We start from the raw sequence: 13,203 nt of genomic DNA, 5'->3' as shown, positions 1-13,203 counted from the left end.
TGAGCTGGGTCACAGTCTGGCTCTCAACTCCAAGCTCATTGGCTCCTACCAAAATCTCAGAAAACACCTCAGACAAACAAAGTACTTTTATTATTTAAAAAAAGACTCAGCAATTTCATACAACAGCTGATCACTGTGGTTTTTGCAGCAGGAAATACTCCATTTGTGGGGGACTATTTTCAGAGGTGGATTAATCCACATTTGGAGCTCTAGTGAGTCAGGTGTGAATGAGACTTGAAACTTGGTTGTGATTGGTCACTGAGCCCAGTTCCAGGACAGGCATACAGTTCCGTCTCATGCGATGCACACCCTGAATAACAGGCACACAGAGAGGGAGGCCAGTCTGACAGTGTTTGACAATTACTGATCAAATCAAATTACTGATTGATTAAATAGTTTGATCTTAGTCAGAAAATGATTCCTTTAGTTGAGGGGTTTTTCATCATTAGCAACAACACAACTGGGTCCGTGTGGATCAGCTGTTCTCTAACGTCTTGAGGCGGTTTCACATCTAATTCCTCCACAGAGGAGAAAAGTGTCACCTGGCTCGTTGCTCAATTATCTGCCTTCAGTCTGTTGTTTACCACAATCAATGAATAGCATCCATAATGAGCGCAGAGACCTTGGAACTGGTTCTGCCATCACCAACATTACAGAGACCACATTAGTGAGATCAATGCGGATCGATGCAGGAAGACGGCCGCGTGGTCGCAGTTAAATGTTCCCACTAATTGTTTGATCAGAGGGTTTGACTGAGAGTTCTGGAGGACTGGGTTTCTGCCCAGTCAGCCATTTTACTCATCGATCCGCATCGAGTGAGGGCAACGCATCGAGGTCTGTAAATACTTTAACCGCAGGGGGAATCATTCCTTTGGTCTGAGTTGTACATGAGTCTACTATAACAACAGACTGGACGTGAAGCAGTAATTCTTCTTCTTCTCTCTTAATATTTTTGTTGTGTTTATTTGATTTCAGAGGTTTAAAACAACAATGGTTATTTAGCACCGTCTTCCAAAAAAACAAGGAAGTTATAATGAATGGATTAAATAGGGTTTGTCTGCTCTGACATGAGCTGAAAATGTCAGCATGACACTACAGTAGTAACCTAGTGTTACTTGGCAACCACAGGGGATTTAATACAGGAGCTAATTTTTCTAAATTCCCTGGATTATACACATCTGCATCAGTTCTAAAGTTGGATTATCTGGATTTTGTCCTATAAATAAATCATTTAAAATAAATATAAATGATAAATATATAAATGAATAAACATGATTTTCCAGTTTCAGCCTTTTTACTCTTCTCTTGTAAAGGTGAAACTTATTGTATAAAAACCAGCTCATCCGAACATGGTCACATAAGAGTCTAATCAGAGTTTCAACCAAATCACAGAGTTAATTTTGTTTTAGCAGCTAGTAGCGTCTGTACAGAAGTATTATCAGCACAGTATGAATAATAAAAGTCGTCTTTCTGCAGAAAAATTGTCCCTTCTGAGGGTTTGTGATGATTAATGGGAGAGGAAAAAGAAAAAAAACAAGATCCTGTTACATAAATGTTTTTATTATTTTAGACTTTTATCTAATCCTTGATTTTGTGAAATACCAGATAATTTAATCTCTTTGGACTCAGAGGAGTTAATGAAATGAAACTATCTGAGGTTGAGCGGAGAAACAAATCTGCATTTTATAATATCATGTGTTTACTTTGGTAAATCTTAAACTAAAAAGCGTCAGATCAATGTAGTGGAGTCAAAAGTGCAATTTCCCCAAACTAAAAATACACACACACACACACACACACACACACACACACACACACACACACACACACACACACACACACACACACACACACACACACACACACACACGCTGCCAAAAGCCTGAGAGTAAAATTGTTTAATGCTTAAGAAGACACCATTGCAGCAGAGGAGACAGTTTATTGACAGCTGGCAAACCGAGTCTAACAGAGCAAATTTATATATTTCCTCTTTGTTAATTAACATAAAAGTCACTAAACATCACAACGTAAAAAAAAAAAAAAAAAACACTATAAAACAAAATATTTGATGGGTATTTTTTGCCATTTTTGAACATTGAACAGATCAGATTAATCAATAATGAAAGTAATGATCAGTTGCATCCTTTGATGTCACCGTTTCTTTCTCCATCTATTTATTCACGGGGCCACAAGTGTCACTAACGAACTTCTTTTCAAATTGCTCCCATTCCTCACAAACTATCTGTCCAGCAGCAGCAACATTTCTCTTCACAGTGTGATGAAACAGGATTGAAAAAAAGAAATTTCACTTTCACCCAGCTGGATCATATTAACACAGTTTGAGAATCTTGTTTTCTCTCTGGGTAGAAACATTCATCTAAAGCAGCCAGCCAGGAGGCCAGAATTACACTGTGACTTATGAATGGCAGCAGACCATTTCTCTGTGTGTGTGTGTGTGTGTGTGTGTGTGTGTGTGTGTGTGTGTGTGTGTGTGTGTGTGTGTGTGTGTGTGTGTGTGTGTGTGTGGACTGATTGTAGGTTGTCTCTCTGGCAGGAACCTCAGAGCTCCACGTACATGCAGCACAGTCAGATGTGTGTGTGTTTTTTCTTCTGGTCAGGATTTATGCAGTAATCTAAAAAATTACAACCTTTTTTTTATTTTTCCTTTTTCCAACCATTTCTCCTCCTGCCTGAAAGGAAACCAGGCGTCATTTACAGAGAGACTTGAAGGAGAATTCATTGGAACAGGATGTAACTGAACTAACGCTGGGCTATAATCAGACAGTGTAAAACTGAAAACGCCTAAATCATCCTCTAAACATCCCTTTCTGCTCCTGTAAAGGATGGTCTGATGGAGGCAGAGGAAGTTTAGTGATCAGGGTTCAGCTCAGAAATGTTTCATCCGCAGTCCTGGAGGAAAGTTAAGAGAAGCAGCTGTGAGATGGAACAATTAACCAGATGAACATTTACCAAACCAGCTAGTTAGTCTTCATCCTTCTGCCTGAAAAATACTGTTTGAAAACCATTAAAACAGTAAATCTCACCTTTGTGTCCCTAGTTCAAGTACGGTTTCAAGTGCGGCGTCTTCTTCACGTCATCGTGGTGCACCAAACCATTATGGCCTCATTACTGCCCCCTATGTTGTAAGGGCCACCCTACACTTTACTCCCGTGGCCCACATTAGTTTTCACCGGAGGTTCTCTGTTACAACCCCAGTTCCAATCCCTCCCTCCACTTTATGATAGATAGATAGATAGATAGATAGATATATAGATAGATAGATATATAGATAGATAGATAGATAGATAGATAGATAGATAGATAGATAGATAGATAGATAGATAGATAGATAGATAGATGGATAGATGCCAGTTACAGTCATGAAACTTTACAGGTGTGTAGATGAGATCGAAATGAAGGCCAAGTTGGAGGACAGGTGTGGTCTGACCCATGAGTACGTTCTTCATTCATCAGAATGATTTTTCTTCCTATTTAACCTGATTTTGAATGTAAGACGTTTCCTTGTAACTGAGCAGTTTTACAGTGCTTTAATGGTAAAGATCTGAATCCACTGGGACAGAACTCAGACGGATCAGCTGTTCTCATGACTCCCGCTGAGAACCCTCAACACCTATTAACTAATTTAAGAACCTCATAATAAAAAAACAATCTTTCCTTCATGTGTCACATTAACCACATGATATTGTATTGACTGTTTGATGTCTGTGAGTGCAGAACACACACATCACATGGACGTGAGTGTGTATAACTCCAGAGACAAAGACATAAATAAAGATAAAACAGGAACTTTTCTGAAGCAGATCTCTGATGCAAACCAGTGAAATCAACCCCAGAACCAAACAAACAGGCAGAGACACGTCACAGTGCTGACAACAAAGTCTGTCTGTTTTTATCTTCTGAAAGTGAAACTACAACGGCATCAGATTCATTAAGTTGATGTGAGAACCAAAACTCTCTTCTCTCAGCTTCAAATAGACAGGAGACGGTACAATGCGCCAGCTGGGAGGACAACAAAGGCAAGAGTCTGCGGCCTGTACGGAAGTGACTTGATCGTCAGCAACATGATGCAAACTCTGTGCTCTGCCACCCGACACAGCGCTTTTTAAAAATGGAAAATATTTGCACAGAGGAAGGAAAACTTCTTGTTCCTCTTCCTTCCCACCCAGGAAATAGCCAGTATCAGTGCAGTATCGCTAGGATTATGTTCAGTGCACAATATCCCAATGCCACTGCGGCATGAGAAGGTGTCCAGACAACTGCAGAAAGTAGGAAGGTCAAAGTGGGTTAATAACTCACCTGTTTACATTTTATTAAGGACTACAGTTATGGAGAATTGACGGCATGGCCTCTTTGAGTGACAGGTGGGTGAGCTCGTCCTCTTTGTCCATTTCTGGATTAGCTGGGAGTTAGGAGCTGGGATGCCACTCGTAGTCCTACAGAGAAAAACAGTTATTTTACAGATTTTTCCTAAATCATTATGACCAAACACCATCAGTAAAGTGATGCCACTAAAGTTTCTGCAGAGAAACTTTTTCCTAATAATGAAATTAAGTGTCAATCAATTAAATATTAACACAAGCTTAATATTGTAAAGTAAACCTTTTGTTTTGGAAGACAAAGTAAAAAATACTGTGTAAAACAGATTAAAATCATCTGAGACTTCAACTTGCAGTATTTGTGTTAACATTGTGTAAAGTAATGTTAAAACCTGTAGAAGCAGAATCTAATTACAATATTTACTTAAAGAAGCAACACGATTAAATCTGGATGTGGCTTTCCACCGCTGGAGAAGCTCCTGAGAGGAGAGAGATGCGGTTTGAAGTCGAGCTCACAACTTTCCTGTTAGCCTGGTGAGTAGCGTCAATGTTAGCTCTTTAGCTAAAGGTATAATCAGTGAAACGACTGACAAACCGTACCGACAAACATTTCAGGTGGTGATATTGACGTTGTCTACAGACGTTTTAGCGGTTACTATGATTGTGTCTGTTGCTCTCGGCTGTTGTGCAGCTAGTGACGTCAGTAACTTTAGGCTCATTTTGTAACTGATGACTGTAACGTGAGATTGTATGGAGCCAGTAGACCGAGTGAATACACGTCGATCGGTTCACCATGTTGTAACCACTTTACATTACTGTTAGATCAGCCATGATTGACAGTGAACTAGGTCTTTACATTTCTCAGGAGATTTCAGCATCCCTCTGTCTTTATCAGGACCTGAGCCAGTACAGGTGCAATACCGCCTCCACCTGTCTCACCAACGGCAGAGAGTCCAGACACAGTGAGGAGGGTCCAGGTGAGTAACATGCTGTCATTCACTTTTAAACATAAGACTTGTCTTTACCACTGATTAAATCAGACCCACAGTGTAAACATGTTCATACTGCTGATTCTTAATAATGAATATACCACTGCCTATATTGGTTATGTATTTTACAGTATATCCATATTTGTTGTTTATATAGTCTGTGTACATTGATTTCTTATCACACGTAGTTGTTTACCTTTCTTTTCCTTGCATTTACATTTCATAATATTCATACTGTATGTATTTTTGCTTATTCATATCTATCCTCACAATTTAATATACACACACAACAGATCTAACATGTTTGAATATAAAGAACTTGTATGATCTAAACTAATTGTCCTATCACATGTTTGTCTGTATCAGGTCCAGAAGTCCAGTCTAATCACCAGTGATGGACCAGCACCTGCCTTTTCTTCTGCATCTGGCCTCATCAATCATCAACCGCATTACATCAACACCTTGAGGTATGATCCCTGCACATGACAGATATTGTCTATACTGTGATCTTTTGCACATCCCCTAATCAATACCTTTTGCACATCTTGCCCAGCAGGAGTTTTGTCATTCTAAAACCCTTTTCTACATAGTTGTGTAGTATATATATATATTTTTATATATGTATATTTGAATGTTGAAGTATTTATATATTTTATTTCCTATGAATACATTAATTGGATGCTACACCAAGCCAAATATCTTGTAAGTGAAAACTTACCTGGCAATAAACCTTATTTTCAGAGTCTGCCTTTGTGATGTCATCATCCCGTCCTCATGCTGCTATAGCCTCCCACCCATGTGTCCTGCCCCTTCCACACCTGAATTTAAATTCTACTTGTAACCTCAGTGTCACACACTTGCAGGAATTCTGAGCACCAGGTGTTACAGTTTTGTGCTTTGTATGTGACACAGACATTGATAGAAGCTCTTCCTCTTTCAGTGTCTTTGTGTTGCCTCACCACTGTTTATGTATATGAATTTCTGCAACAAATCCTTCACATGTATAATTTATTCATCAAGTCTTGTTTTTATTAGTATATGCTAAATCAGGTTTAAATGGATGATTGATTCATCTTTTATCTTCTGAAGTCCTTAGAATGCTTCAGAAACATTTCATAGTCAAAAGAGCAGCTGCTTGACATGTCCTTATGTTTCCTTTGGTGTTTTCACAGGGATGAATCCACCTCGGGCCAGAACCACACCTTGCCCAGCAAGAAATGGTAAGTCATGCGCTTTAATCCACCCTATATATATATATATATATATACATACGCTCAAATTAGGGTCAAAATGACTGAGCTTGTAAAGTGACCTTAACAATTCCAATGTTTGTAGTTGTAAATCAACATTTGTTAACCTGTAAAATAAATCTGCATGATAAATTCAAGTTTCTGCATGTGTAGAAGAGATTTGTATTTGTTCAAGTCTGAATGTAAATTATGAACAAATGATCAGTGGTGAAGTTAAACAAACACATGTAAAAGGAAGAAATGGTTTTGTCAACATCTGTGTCCTGATGCAGAGAAGGAAACTGTAAAACTCTGTTTCCACAGTCTGACGTTACAAGGGTCAAAATTTGCAGTTGTTGGTGTCGCACACGGAGTTTTACAGTTTTCTGCTGTGTCTGCACAGACATCCACAAAAGCATTTCTTCTTTCCCTGTCTTTGTTTAACCTCACCACTGAGCATTTGTCTTGATTCATATTCTTCTTGAACAAATACAAATCTTGTCGCCAAACATCTTTTTTTTTTTTTTTTTTAAGACTGTGCACAAACTTGAATTTCTCAGATTCATTTCACAGGTTTAAAAAGGTTGAATTAAACTACAAGATGAGTTAAAATGATTGTTAATTTCTTTTAAAAGCAGTTTGTATTTTGTGTAGTTGCATTTCCACACAGATGATAGTCTAACCTTTTTTAAGATGAGTTAAAATGATATTCTGTTTATTACATTTAAGTTGTCGTCTTATCGAATGCATCAGAAAACAACGTGGATGTGATGATTAATATTTGGCTTGGATAAAATTAAAATACTTGTTTGGGAACTTGCTGTGTCTGATTTGTTAAGGAACTTATTGTGCAGTGTGCTTGTGTGCAGGTGTCAGTGTAGTACAGCTCATGTACTTTAGTTTTATTCAGAACTTCATTGTTGTCATTGAAAAGGTGTTTAATAAATAAACTTGTGATTAAATTGTGTGTTTCTTCATATTGACCATCTGCCTCATGATGAATCTAACAGTCACTTTGGTGAATCAGTGTTTTCATTATTAAAATTGATAAATACATAAGACAAATTAGAAAAGCACAAACTCTAGTATCTGTCTCTAGATCCTGTATTGTCACTGTTGAAGGACGGACACATTTAAACATTTCTATCATGTTTGTTGTTGATTAAAGCAACATAGAAAGTCTTTGATTAATTACAGATTCAGGAAAAACTTCATTGTGTTGTGATTTCTATACTGTGCTGCTGCTGCTGTTAAAATTCACACCAGACACGCTCCATAAAAACCATCAACAAAGCAAAGCTTCATAAAAAACTTTATTTCTCATTAAAACTGCATTAATTTCAACAATTTATAATCAACTGTGAGATGTTGCCTAGCAACAATACATAACTATGGGTCATAATAAGCTGCTGCACAGACGACCTGCGGGCTCGTTTTTTTTAATGGATAAAGATAAACAAACGTGACTTATCTACAACAATGAGAACAAACCAAGTTGGAAATATCAAACAGAAAAAATGAATAAAAATATGTCAATCAAATAAACAATAAATAAAAGGAAAGTACACATATATTGTTATTTATTTATTTCTTTACTAAGAAAAGAGGGACATCTTTCCGGGGATATTTGTGTCATCAGAATAAATCAAATTTGGCAGCTTTACTTTGACTCTGTGACCCACACTGTGTGTTATAACAGCACGCCTTCCTATTACACACCTCCACACCTCATTATCCCATGATTACTGATGGTTGTTGTGCCTCCTGAGACTTAATTTGTCAGAGCCTTTAACAACACCTCAGATAAGCCGTGTGATGAGCCAGGCAGTCCGCCTTGTTCCTGTCCAAACAACACTAATTGTAATTTTGTTTCCCAGTTAACTCGTGTGTTCAACCACCTCTTCACCGCTTCATACAGACTCTCTGCGGCAGATAAAGAAGCCTATTTGTTCTTGTAAATGGGTTAATCTCACATTTGTTGGAAGTAATCAAGGCAACATGATCCCTAATTAGATTGAGTAAACAAGATATATTCTCACATGGTAGAGTTACTGTGCTTTGATGGACATTTAAAATTATATTAAATATTCACCATCTTCTTTGGTGCTGCTCCCAGCTGGTGTCACTCCTCTCTGCCTACAACAAACCAGTCACCTGGCCCGACAACGTGCCGACACTGGCACTTGGTATTTGGCTAAATAAACGAGGGTTTTAATCATCTGGAGCTGAAATGTGTTTACTGGAAGCTTTGTTGAGCATTTGAACACCACAGCGCCGAGGGGGGAGGGTTTGTTCCAAAACAAAAAGGAGCAGGACAGAAAGTTTTGAAAGCCAGAAATCTCAGAACCCAGCAAGGTCATCGCTACGATCCAACAGCACTCTGAAAGAAATATTACAGTCCGGTTGTGCTGCAGGATCATAAAATCTCTTATCTTTATGGTCTTCATCCGGAGCAGAGATGCTAACAGACTCGGGGTGAGGACGACTACAAGGGGAACACAGCTGCTGTCCTCTTCGTCTGCAGCCAGCTGGTTGCTAAAGGATACACAGCTCCAAAAGTGCATCCTCGGTCGCCCGAGGGTGTGTGTCATCTAGAAGTCAGGCTCAGTGAAGCAGGATCAGAGCGGTCTGTCAGCTGGAAGACGATGACATCAGCTCACTTTAAAGGCGACACTTCATTTTGTTTAGTCATGTCTTTATTTGACACACACATGCACAACTTTAGTCCCTGTTGCTTCAGGATTTGTCTCGTTTTTAATTCAGAGAGTTAAACACAAACAGGAAGTGAGATGAAATAATAAACATAGCACATCTACATCTCCTGAATTCATATGCATTTGTATGTCCAAAAGCGTCCATGAGGGTAACTGTCATCATCTGCCCATGTCCTTGAGGCTCCACATGGACCATTATGCAGACGTCCTCATGGACTGTCTGCAGAGATAGAGCATCGCCTGCACACGGTCCAGATAACAAAATGGATTCTTGTTTTGATGATAAGTTGTGAGGAGATTAGCCACATTTATATGATTCTTCCTCGAAATGAGCTGTTTAACCTGCAAAGGCCTGCGGGCTCATGGGAAATGGTGTTCATTAAAAGCAGCTAAAAACAGAAATACTGAATAAATCACGATATTAATTTGTTTTATTCTTTTCTTTTTTTTAAATAATAAAATAAATAACATCCTTATCTCGACAAATGGAGTAAACATCACAACTTACTGCAGAGTTAAAGTTTTGTTCCAGGTGGATTTGTAGTTATTTGTCTTTTTACAAATGAGGTTTTCTTACATCTGCAACAAAATCCAGACGTTTGGTTTTCACTTTGGCTTTCAATACATAAAATATTGAACGTATCCCCTACGTTTAATCATGGTATTTTGGAATGAGTTAGAACAGAGCTGAAACCCCAAATCCCCTGGATAACACCCAGTACAAAGAGCAGCTCTCACCCTTCCCTTATTATCACCATTGAGGTGCTTTTAAACAAGGAGGAGAAATTCGATTTAAACTCCTCCTCATTATGTTGACAACAGCTGTATTCTGAGCGGCTGATACAAGTTCCGGATGTAAATAAGTTGTATAGGAATATGAGGAGGCAAATGTGTGGTGTAGTAAACTACCACATTCAAATAAAGCAATCTATAAATTAAAGAGGCCATAATCTCTACAGTAGGAAAATTATAATGTCTATTTTTCACTCTTTATGACATTGTGTAGACAAACCGATGAATCCACTCCTCAGAGAGAATCATATATTCCTATAAATGCCTGTTTGTGTGCAGTTTTGAAAGTACATGCTTCTTATAGATCATTTTTTTTATAGGATGTTTCTCTGTGGCTGATGTGGACTCCCTCACCTCGGCCTCCCTGACTTTATTACTGAGGATAAAGAAGACATCAGAGTTTTCTAAAGTGGTTTAAGTGAGGAGGAGGAGGAGGAGGAGACAGATTTATCCCTCAAAAGAAAACAATAAAGGCCTATCTCTCAGCTGCAGCAGACAGTGTCTGGCACATTTGGTCAATTACAGAAGAAGAAGGGGCGAGAGGAGAGAGAGGCTCCTTGTTTGTCTGCACCTACAGGAGGAAAGAGGGGCGTCAAACACACAGACATGAACTCTCCTGAGTCTCTCCTGTCTGTTTCCGGGTTTGCGGGCTCAACTGGAGTGGAAGGACGTAGGTCAGCCTCACGCTGCATCTCTTCAGGTCTGATAAACAGACTGTGACCGTGTCTGATCCACAGACTTTCCTTAAAATCCCTGAGTGGAGACAGACGGGGGTCGAGGGTGCCACGCTTCACTGCCATCTTTCATTTAGTCAGTTAGGTCTGTACAGTAAGCCCCAAGGGACAAAAACTTTCAAAAAATTCCCTCGTCCAACAGGAGTGAATGTTTTTTTTTTTTTTTTTACAGATGGGTGTCATAAGAGGATTTAATATTAAGTGAGGATGGCTGTAATCCTCATGTCAACTGTGAAGAGAACCCATTTCTAGAAAACAATTTCATCCTTAATCTGTGTAAATCTTTTCATTCAGATGAAACTACAGAGGGATTTAGAGGTTATCGACGAGTTCCACGTCTGTACTCTGGTGTCTGCACACACACTGATGCTTAAACGCACCAATTAAAAGGATTAAATGAAAGCTATTTCAGTAACTGATTAACAATACTTCACCATTGCTTTAAATTAGTCTGTCTGAATTAGAACTGTTTGTATATATTATGTAACCGCACAGAAATGTCAATCATTTAACTCTGACCTCAACCGTAAACCACAAATGGACAATAATCAGTTATAATGTTTTTTCTTGATCCAATGAAATTATCCTTAATAACTTTATGATTTTGATATATGCTGTTCAGAGCTGAAATGATTATGGATGAAACTATTATTTGATTATTCTGCGACCATTTTAATAATCAAATAATTGATTATGTTTTTTTAAAAATTATTTTCAGAGTCCAGTTTTTCAAACCTGCTGCTGTACTCTGAGTTACATGATAGTAAACTCAACTGTTTATGTTTTGGACTTGGTCAGACAAAACAAGAAATTTATTGATATCACCTTGGATTATGGATCATTTTTATCTATCCTCTGACTTTTTTGAGCAGCAAACAATTAATCATTAATAACAAAAGGAAAATAACCATAAGTTGCAGCCCTACTGCTGTGTATGATCAGTGTTTTACATTTAAAATTTGTCAAATGCACAGTTTCAGACATTAAAATATGGACAAATACTGAGGTCATAAGTCCCCCAAACACATGTTTTGTTTAAACTACTAAATCCCATCCCTTAATATTTATTCATTTATTCATTCGACTAAAACTGGTCAAATCTTAAGATATTAAAAATACACAGAGGACATCACCTCATAGTCCTGATGTTCCCTTTTGATCAACTCACCTGAAGTCCACCTGTCCTGTTTGCTTCATTCTCCATAATATGCTTCCGGAAGCCATGTCAGTGAGTGAGCATGCGCAGTTGTCACCAGTAGATGGCGGTAGGAGCGAGTGGCGCAGTAAGTTTATGTGGCACCAGTCTGTGACAGTTAAATTAACTTAACTCAGAGCTAACAATAAAAATGTTAAAGCTTAAGTGTCTGTTGATGACATATTTAATTTTCGTCACTTTATTAGTGTTCAAACGGAAGCTAGCTAAGTTAAGCTAACATTCCAAGCTAGGTCAACTGTAAGAAACCTAGCTAGCATTAGCTTCGTTGCTATTGTGTTTACTGTGTATACTTTGCTTATAAGGCGAAGTAGGAAGTTTAGTTAGTGACTTGGCTTCATGTTTCTTTCTTTGTATATATATATTTTTTTATCCCCTGGCAATTTTGTTAATGTGGAGGACCTAGTGGTGTAGAGTCAGTTGCAGTCCGTGTAAGTTAGGTTTCGTCCATAAGTTATTCCAGTTTCACACTGTTTTGTTGTAATTTTAGTTCACATTTACAGTATTTTACAGCTTCGGTAAGGTAATGTAAATTAGTGCTTTATTTTGAAAGTCAAGAGGTGGACGACGTGTTTGTAACTCAAATTACAGTTCTTGTCCTTAGCGATTCACGTTTTTTTTCTTTACACAACATGTTACAGTAAATCAATGAAGTGCAAGTGAAAGAAATGTGTGTGAAATGTGATATACATATACAACAAACTCACTTCCTTTCGAGGCCTATTCTGGTTTGGTATGTTTTATTTTGAAAGTCTGAAAAGGAAACGCCATCTCTCGCTCTGTCTGTCTTGAACGCAGCGTGGAGCTCCGGCGGATCGCTGAGCGCTCACACCCTGCAGTCAGTGATCCTCCGCCGGATGATCCCTCAGATGGTGACCGGACGAACCGGAGGAACCGGACACGGTGAGTTGATTCAAACACAGCGGACTGTTGACGTTGACTGAGAGTATGTGCGGATTATTGTGTCGAATAGTTTAGCATATTTTTCTGTTTTAGACTCTGAGTTGCTGAATTCCTTCACTATGATATCTGTTATTTATTTGCGGTGCACAGGACTTTGCACATGTTTTTATGTTTATGACAGTGATATTACTATTTTGAAGTTGTGGGTTTGTTGTCATGGTTGTGATCATATAACTGTCATTATCCAGTGATAAGTGGTTTCTAATATTCTGTAATTATTAATTATGGCCTC

The 13,203-nt window shown here is 38.4% G+C and overlaps 1 protein-coding gene across 1 annotated transcript in view; it reads left to right on the top strand.

Annotated features, from left to right (window-relative positions):
* The first annotated feature begins 12,049 nt into the window (after nucleotides 1-12,049).
* large2 (LARGE xylosyl- and glucuronyltransferase 2) overlaps nucleotides 12,050-13,203 on the top strand; it is a 193,161-nt gene continuing 192,007 nt past the window's right edge. Inside the window, exons 1-2 of the mRNA XM_056404211.1 lie at nucleotides 12,050-12,078; nucleotides 12,807-12,911. The gene's annotated coding sequence lies outside the window, so the exon portion shown is untranslated. The remainder of the gene's footprint in view (nucleotides 12,079-12,806; nucleotides 12,912-13,203) is intronic.

The sequence above is a fragment of the Seriola aureovittata genome, chromosome 1 (genome assembly GCF_021018895.1).
Source record: "Seriola aureovittata isolate HTS-2021-v1 ecotype China chromosome 1, ASM2101889v1, whole genome shotgun sequence".
Classification (NCBI taxonomy): domain Eukaryota; kingdom Metazoa; phylum Chordata; class Actinopteri; order Carangiformes; family Carangidae; genus Seriola; species Seriola aureovittata.
The sequence above is the reverse complement of the archived record's forward strand: the minus strand, read 5'-3'. Positions and strand labels throughout refer to the sequence as shown.